General features: G+C 43.4%; 1 non-coding gene across 1 annotated transcript; it reads left to right on the forward strand.

Moving 5' to 3' along the window:
• The first annotated feature begins 8,766 nt into the window (after positions 1–8,766).
• LOC116523776 lies at positions 8,767–8,873 on the forward strand. The gene has a single exon (XR_004257136.1). It is a non-coding gene; the product is annotated as a U6 spliceosomal RNA (small nuclear RNA).
• The last annotated feature ends 229 nt before the right edge of the window (positions 8,874–9,102 follow it).

Here is a 9,102-nt window from a genome sequence, read left to right on the forward strand (position 1 = left end):
GAGAGGTGACACGGGGCTGGATCCAGGCGGTTGTTACCGCCTCCCTTCGGGAGGGGATCTTCCCCTCCGCACTTAAAGCGGCAGTGGTGAGACCCCTCCTGAAGAAACCATCTTTGGATCCAGCCGTTCTTAACAATTATCGCCCAGTCTCCAACCTCCCCTTTGTTGGGAAGGTTGTTGAGAAGGTGGTGGCCTCCCAGCTTCAGCGGTCCTTGGAGGAAGCCAGTTACCTTGACCCATTCCAGTCCGGCTTCAGGCCTGGTTACAGCACAGAAACCGCTTTGGTCGCATTGACCGATGATCTCTGGAGAGCCAGGGATGGAGGCCATGCCTCCATCTTGGTTCTCCTTGACCTCTCGGCGGCTTTTGATACCATCGACCATGGTATCCTTCTGCGATGACTGCGGGAGGTGGGGGTGGGAGGCACTGTTTGCAGTGGTTCTCCTCCTACCTCTCGGACAGGTCGCAGTCAGTGTTGATTGGGGGGCAGAGATCGACCCCTAGGCCCCTAACATATGGGGTGCCGCAGGGGTCGGTCTTGTCCCCCCTACTATTTAACATCTACATGAAACCGCTGGGCGAGATCATTCGGAGGCACGGGATAAGATACCACCAATACACAGACGATACCCAGTTGTATCTGTCCGCCCCGTGCCAACTCAATGAAGCGGTGGACGTGATGAACCGGGGTCTTGAAGCCATTAGGGACTGGATGAGGGCTAACAAGCTTGTACTCAACCCGGAAAAGACCGAGTGGCTGTTGTGTTTCCCTCCCAATAATTTGGCTAGTGTTCCATCACTCAGGCTGGGGGGCCAAATATTATACCCCTCAGACAGGGTTCGCAACTTGGGAGTCCTCCTGGACCCACAGCTGACCTTTGATCATCATCTGTCGGCTGTGACCAGGGGGGCATTTGCCCAGGTTCGCCTGGTGCGCCAGTTGCGACCCTACCTGAACCGGGAGGCTCTCACAACAGTCACTCGTGCCCTTGTGACCTCTAGGCTGGAATACTGCAACATGCTCTACATGGGGCTGCCCTTGAAGAGCATCCGGCGACTTCAGCTAGTACAGAATGCGGCCGCGCGAGTGATTGTGGGTGCACCTCGCTTCGCCCACATAACACCTATCCTCCGCGAGCTGCACTGGCTACCTGTTGATCTCCGGGTGCGCTTCAAGGTGCTACTTACCACCCATAAAGCCCTCCATGGTAGTGGATCTGGGTACTTGAGAGACCGCCTCCTGCCAATTACCTCCTTGCGACCTATTAGATCACACAGATTAGGCCTCCTCCGAGTTCCATCCGCCAGTCAGCGTCGACTGGCAACTACGTGGAGGAGAGCCTTTTCAGTAGTAGCTCCGACCCTTTGGAACGATCTCCCCGTGGAGATTCGTACCCTCACCACCCTCCAGACCTTCCGCACAGCCCTCAAGATCTAGCTATCCCGTCAGGCCTGGGGTTAAAGATTATAATCTGTCCCCTCCCGAATGATGAATGAATGTTGCTTCTATTTTTAATTATGTATTGTTTTTACATGTCATTGTGTGTACTCCCTTCCCTATACGTTGTAAGCCGCCCTGAGTCCCCTCAGGGAAAAGGGCGGCCTATAAATAAATTTATCTACATCTACATCTCTACATCACAGCGCGACGAAAAAAATTAAAAATTGAAATAAAAATAAAATTAAAGCAAGCCGATTCACATAAAGGTAAGGGTTAGGGTTAGGGTTAGGTTAAGGGTTAGGGTTAGGTTTAGAGCGTTAGGATTACGTTTAGCGTTACGTTAAAGGTTAGCGTTAGGTTTAGCGTTAGGTTTAGGGTTAGATTTAGGCTTAGGTTAAGGGTTAGGTTTAGGGTTAGGTTTAGGGTTAGGTTTAGGGTTAGGTTTGGGGGGGTTAGGGTAAGGTTTTCGCTTTATTTTTACGTTTTTCGATCACAGCGCGATGTTTTCGTCGCGCTGTGATGACGTCAAATGCGCGCTTTCGTCGACCGCGATTTTGTCGTCCGCGGTTTTGTGGTGGAACCCTGGATTCAATTCCAAGTGGGGAGAAAGACACTGGAAACATGAAAGCTGCTTGGAAAGATGGTTTAATGGTGGACAGGATCACATGGTTTGAGACAGTGATGGGTTCTGGATCCCGTCGCAACCAGTACACTGCTACAGGGCCAGGCGTCCACCTTGGGCACGCATGCTGTGCATGCATGTGCACCCACCGCCCTGCAACGCTCCAGCTGCTCAGCAGAGGTCGCACAGGCGCCATACACTGCACGTGCATGCAGAAATGGCCCAGTTGGCTTAAAAGCAGGTAGAGGAACGTGGGCGGTTGGGTGGACCCACCACCCAGTTCCAGTATGGTGGCCGCTGCTCCCAGCTCCAACCGGTTGGGGGGGGGAGAGAGAGATTTTATACCCTCTCTTGGACTCTGCCTTGGAGCTTCCTGTTTCTGTGTAAGAAATGTATTCTGATTGGTTGACAGACTCCCATGGGGCCATGTAGGGGTAACTTTATAGTGCTTTGAGTCCCAAGCTTGGATGAATCTTCCTGGGTGATATAATCTCCCCAGGTGCCATGTGGTGAATTCTGTTGCTAGATGGGTAGAGGGCATTTACTTATGAATAGACCTAGCTATCTCTTATTTCAGAGGCTGAAAATCTGGGTGCATCTTATACACTGAATACATCATTTTTTGCCTCCCGAAACCCCAATCCCTTCACCAAAATGGCTGTGCATAGCCTTTAGGAGTGCTTCTGGGGGCTGGGGAGGGCAGAAATGAGCGAAAAACTGGCCATGTTTTGCTCAATTATGCCCCTCCAGCCCCCAGGAGCACTCTATAAGCCTCCTACAGGCTATGCATGGCCTTTTTTTGACAAACAACGGGCCCATTTTTGCGAAAAATTGGCCAATATTTGCTCGTTTTTGGGGCCCCACCCCCCAGGAGCACTCTACAAGCCTCCTAAAGGCTATTCATGCCCTTTTTTGACAAAAAACGAGCCCGTTTTCATGAAAAATGGACCGTTTTGGGAGGTCTACAGAGTGCAAAAACTTTTTTTTTAATTTGCCTCTTCAAAATCTTGGTGCATCTTATACTGCAGTGCGTCATTTACTCCAAAAAATACAATATATCACTGACTGCATCCAACACCTTGCTAGCATACAAGCAATCTCCCAAAGCATTAGAAGACAAGAGAAGAAACAATGGTTGGAAACTAAAAGAGGAGAGAAGCAGCCTGGAATTATGGAGAAACTTCCTAACAGTGAAGACAATTAACCATGGAACAGCTTGCCTTCAGAAATTGTGGGTGCTCCATCACTGAAGGTTTTTAAGAAGAGACAGGACTGCTACCTATCTGAAATGGTATAGGGTTTTCTGCTTGAGCAAGGGGTTGGACTAGAAGACCTTAATAATCTTTTCAGCTCTATTCTGATTGGCAGCCTTGGGCAATGCTCAAGCTGAGCAATCATACTGGGAAGCCATTGCTTCGCTTTGCAGGAGAAGATTATACAGGTAGAGAACCTCCTTTTCCCAGTCATCTGAGTTAGAAAGCTCTCATCCCCTGAAGTGCCTATATAGACCAAAGAGCTAATTAAAGAATAATTAAGATTCTTCTATTCATTGACTGATTTCCATGCAGTTTCATTGGCTGCAATATATGGGTCATAGCCCAGCCATATAGAAATATATCAATTAATGTGATCGCATATTGTATTGGCAATGCTGCTGAGGCTCCAAATATCTCCAGTCTGCTTTTTGCCAACTCTGCTAAGTAAGGAAACCAGTAGACATCATGCAATCTCTTGCCATTAAGCAGTTCTATATCAGGTTCCTCTATCCTAAATTAGAAGATTAATTAATTACAACAGCAAATGGATTGCAAGGGCCTCAAATGCTAGTGCAATTAACTCATTCATTATCCTGCTCACTTATACAATGACAGCTCTTAAAGGTCATTCATTTTTATGCCTCACTTTATCCCTCCCATATCACTATAGTTTCACCTCTATATAGTAAAAGTTAAATGAAGTTTTTTAAAATGCCATATAAACTTGTTCAATCTGAAGGGCTCATCACTGAAGATATTCTTATCTTTAACAGCAAATATTTTGGATCACTATCCTACCTTTATTGCCTTTTTGCTTTCCCTCCAAGGAATCAAAGCTGTTTTGAGGTTGTCCTTGGATATTGTGAGAAAAGATAAAGCACTAGTACATTAGTGGTCATTACTGCTAAGGATGACTTAAGAATCATTATTTTGAACATGAGCTGGAGACAAGATTTTGGACACAACATGGAGACGCTACTACAAGCAGAACAGAGGAAATTACAAAATCTGTTTAGGTCTTGGTTAGAAGCAAGAGAAGAAGAAAAATCATCTTTGGATATGCACAATACAAGTCTTTGGGAAAATTGTACTCAAAAATTATCAAAATGTTGCTTGAGAATCTCACATTATATTTACAAAAATACAGTGTATTCCTTATGGCTCATTTTACTGCAACATTCTGGAGTCCAATTAATATTTTTTTCCTCTTTATCAACTGGTTGAGGAAGCCATAACATAAAGGCTAAGGGTCATAGAAAATAATTATTTTATCTGTTAAATGTCACCCCCCAAAAAGAGGTAGAGAACAATTCTGGTTTGCAATAACTTCAAGTCATTGTGAAGACTCATTTCTCCTGATTTTGAGCCACTAATTAGAGAAGAAGAGAGGACATGATAATAAGCTAAGTGTAGCATGACTTTACATGATATAAACCTACTTCCTATGGCTCTCCAAATGGTGATACTCACACCTCTAATTCTGAATGGCAGAGTGCCGGAAAACAATTATGCAAACTCTTTTGAACAAATTCATAAAACTGAAGCAGGGCGGATTGTCTTGTTCATTTGTTTATTTATTTTGGTGGACTCGATTAAAGGAAATTAAGTCAAAGCTAAGGGAATGTGGCACCTTAAAATGATGTGGCATAAAATCTACTGCTAACTCAAGGTCATTGGTAAAGAGTCTAAGAGGTGTAGTTTTCAATACTGGCTAGACACAACTTCCCCATTGCTGAACTGAAAGCAGATTTAAATTTTTCTCCCACCTGCCAATCTCATGCTTTGCTTTATTACTTTGAAAGAATGTGCTAGGCACTCTGGTTTTTAAGCAGCTTCCTCTTATGGGTAATACAAAAGTAGATGTAGGACAAGTGAAACTCAAGGAAGATTACATGGATGCAATAAAAGAAAGTGTCTTCATCAATGTGAATGGATATAAGGCTATCAAGATATGCCAGGGAAAACTTTAAAAAACATTATTTTTTTAAAGGCATTGGTTCTCTCTGTTTCCTCCCTCCTCCCAAATGCATGTTACTTAAGGTGACAAATCATTTCAAATTGGGTCAAGGCAAAGTTTCCTACTGCTATAGTGGTTGTGCACACATTTTGCATGCAGAAAGATGCAATTATATCACCCCATCACAACCCTGTTAAATGATGTTATGTCAAAAAAACTGGGACATTACTGCTTAAAATAGTGGTAAAGAGACATCACTGAACTATAAAGAGGCAATTTAATAAACAAATGCAAAATAAAACATCTGTATGAACCAATGATCCTTTCTTAGATTATGCAGGCATTATTTCCACATCTATTTGTACTTGCCCTTGAATAAACCCTGACAACGTTGTCATCAAAGGCAGTTCTCCAAACTCCTTTGTAACTGAGGCATATTAACAAAAAATCAGATTTTAAATGAGCAGGGATGGCAAAAAAAATAAATAAGGAAAAATAGATTTTTGTCATGCATAAACAACCAGTCCCAGAAGTGTAGACTTCAAGGTAGCTATTTTATTATTCTCCATCTACAATACAGGAATCTCCTCAGATTAGCAGCTTCCACCTTGGAACGACCTAGATAAGGTCCAAAGCAATGGGTGGGGGTAGGTGTCAGACTGTCAACTGTCTAACTAATGAACCTAAATAAGTAAACACTCAGGAGTTTTGAATTCCGTAAAGTAAAACTTTATTGGATACACCATTTTTGTACTGAAAAATCAAAACCAGCTCTGGTTTTCCTGTGGAAATGCTTAACGTGTTAAACAATACCTTCCCTTTCTTCCTTTTGGGAACAATCCATCTCCTTTTCAAGCACCTGCAATGGTGACCTTCATGGTTTCCAGGCTCTCATGATCCGTGCACAACTTCTCAGCACTCCACTCCCCCTTTCCCTCCCCCAGTTCAATGGCAAGTTGCATAGCAATAAGGTTTGCAGAAGCAAAGTGGTTCAATCTTGACATAGGCATTTCTCTCTTCTGTTTACATAACGAGCCCAGACTAATTCTCCACTTGAACCCTCTTCTCGACTGTTGCTATCCAACAATCTTATAGTGTAACTTCACAGAGATGGTGGGAGTGGGTGGGTGAATGTTGCTCTGTGTTGTCTTTTCTTTTTCTTATATTAGAACAGAACCTTCACACCGGTGGTGGGTTCCGGATCCCATTCCAACCAGTATGGTTGGAACGGGCCCGGCGGTGTCCACGTGGACGTGAGTAGTGCAACATGCGCAGTGCGTGCATGCGTCTTAGCGCCTCCGTGAGCCTCTACAACATTCCAGCTGCTCAGCGGAGCGTCGGCAGGCGCTGTACATGCCGTGCACGTGTGCAGAAGTGCTGAAGACTTAAAAGACCGGTAAGGAACGGTATCTGGTGCTTCGGGCAGATTCCAGTACGCCCATACCGGGGCGTACCGCCTGCAACCCACCACTGCTTCACACATGTACTTGAGAGACCGCCTGCTGCCAATTACCTCCAATAGACCGATCAGATCCCACAGATTAGGCCTCCTCCGAATTCCATCCGCCGGCCAATGCCGACTGGCGACTACCCGGAGGAGAGCCTTCTCTGTGGCTGCTCCGACCCTCTGGAACGAGCTCCCTGTGGAGATTCGAACCCTCACCACCCTCCAGGCCTTCCGCAAAGCCTTTAAAACCTGGCTGTTCCAACAGGCCTGGGGTTAAAGAGCTTTTGCCCCCCCCCTCGAATGGTATGGTTGTTGTGTGCTTTTAAATTGTATATTGTTCTGTTCGTCTTTTTTATCTCTTATCTGTATCTCCTTCCCTGACTTGGATTGTGAGCCACCCTGAGTCCCCTTCGGGGAAAAGGGCAGCATATAAATGCAATAAATTCAATTCAATTCAATGCCAGAATATCAATTACGCTTTCCTCATTCTTGAATTGACAGGAAAGCAATAAATTCATATGGTCAATAAAGATTTGAATCACTTCCCCAAGTAGTTTATTTCGGGTGATAATCAGCAGCCTTTTCTATGAGCCCTCTTCTGCTATCTGGAAAGCTACATCTACTCTATTTTTTTTGAATGCACAAATTAAAATTTGCAGAAATTAAATTAGTCATTGATATATAAAATGCTGAGAAATTTTTCTTAGTGTGACCTTTGTTTGTGTTTTTCCAAAAATTAAAATGTGGTTGTTAATGAATGCAGAATTAATTTTGTATGAGATATAAAATTCTACGGATTATAGAAGGATAAATGCCTGAGTGTGGCATCTGTGAGACTTGGTTACCTCTTTGTCAAAGGTAAGCAAAAAAAGCCATTGGGAAGCTGCCATTAGAGCACAAAATTGGTATCAACACAATGCAAATAACAGCAGAATGAAATGTGTAGGGTAGGCCTCGTACTGTGTGTTATAGTCAAAAGTGGACAAATAACCCCAGAAATCTGTCTCTCAATCTTGCTAGAAATTTCTTATTTATGTGATTTACCATCAGGATGAGCCACAGAGAGAGTGAATGCATGCGAAAATCAATACTAAGAGGGGGAATAGAAAAATGCGGTGAAGGAGGAAACTATTAGTAAAGAAAAAAATTTCTTCCATGAGGAAACTGTTGATGAAGCTCTCAATCCTGGTCTACCTATTCCAATAGTAATAGAGATATGAAGAAAAGTGGATGTGGTTATTCATTTGTGCTTGAGGTGACCCTTTGCGTGGTATTATACTGGTTCGGAGCGGTTCTTCCAAACCGGTAACGGAAATTGTGGGTGGCCCCACCCACTCATCTCAGCTCTATGGCATCCCATTTAGGTCCTTTTTTCGCCAAAAGGATGTGCATGAGCAGAGTGGAGGCACGTGCTCACATTTATGAGCAGATAAGGAAGGTAAATCAATACCACCCCTGGTGTTAATCCACTATTTGTGAGTAATGTCTCATAAATGAAAAGATTTAACTGAGAGGAAATGCAAACATTATTATTAGCAGGAACTCTTCTGCATATTTCTATGTCTCATACGATAACTTCCACTCTGCATTATACTATCAAAGTTAATAATGTTTACTTTGCCCAGTGTTCTTTCTTCCAAGCAGATGATGCTAGGAATACCAAGTAGGAAAGAAGGCAAAATCTTTCTCCAACTATCTCCTCAACAAGTCTTCATAATTGTCATAGTAGCAAGGCAAAGGATGCTCCTATTATATTCTTATTACACTTCTGATGATATGATATTTCTGTTAATTTCTTATTCTCACGTTCAACTAGAAACAAAAGTTGACCTGGATATATAGCAGACCATTTCAGAATCTGCCATGGTAGCTTTCATTTCCTTTGAGTTCATCAAACAGCCAAAACTGAGTATCAAAAGCAGTGAAATGATTGTCAGAAAAGGCAAATCAATATTTTAGCTTTCCTTCTAATGACACTCATTTTTGAATGCTGACGTTAAGTTAGTGGGAGCCTGCTTAACCTTCAAAAACATTCTGCAGTTTGTGCTCGCTTTGGCAGCACATATACTAAAATTGGAATGATACAGAGAAGATTAGTATGGCTCTTGCGCAAGGATGACATGCAAATTCGTGAAGCATTCCATATTTTGGGGTTGGGTTTACTTGACTGGGAGCTATATTACCAGGCAACAAGTCTGATGTGGATTAAGGAATGGATAATATTAAGAAATGTTAGGCTTTTGAACTTAGAGGGTCACGACTTGCTGCTGGGATGGCATGCATTCTTATGGTATAAGAGAACCAAAGCACATGGTTACTTTAGAAGACATTATTTAAGAGAGGCTTTATTATTAAACTGGGAGAAGGTTAAGAAATTAC

The sequence above is a fragment of the Thamnophis elegans genome, chromosome 1 (genome assembly GCF_009769535.1).
Source record: "Thamnophis elegans isolate rThaEle1 chromosome 1, rThaEle1.pri, whole genome shotgun sequence".
Lineage (NCBI taxonomy): Eukaryota > Metazoa > Chordata > Lepidosauria > Squamata > Colubridae > Thamnophis > Thamnophis elegans.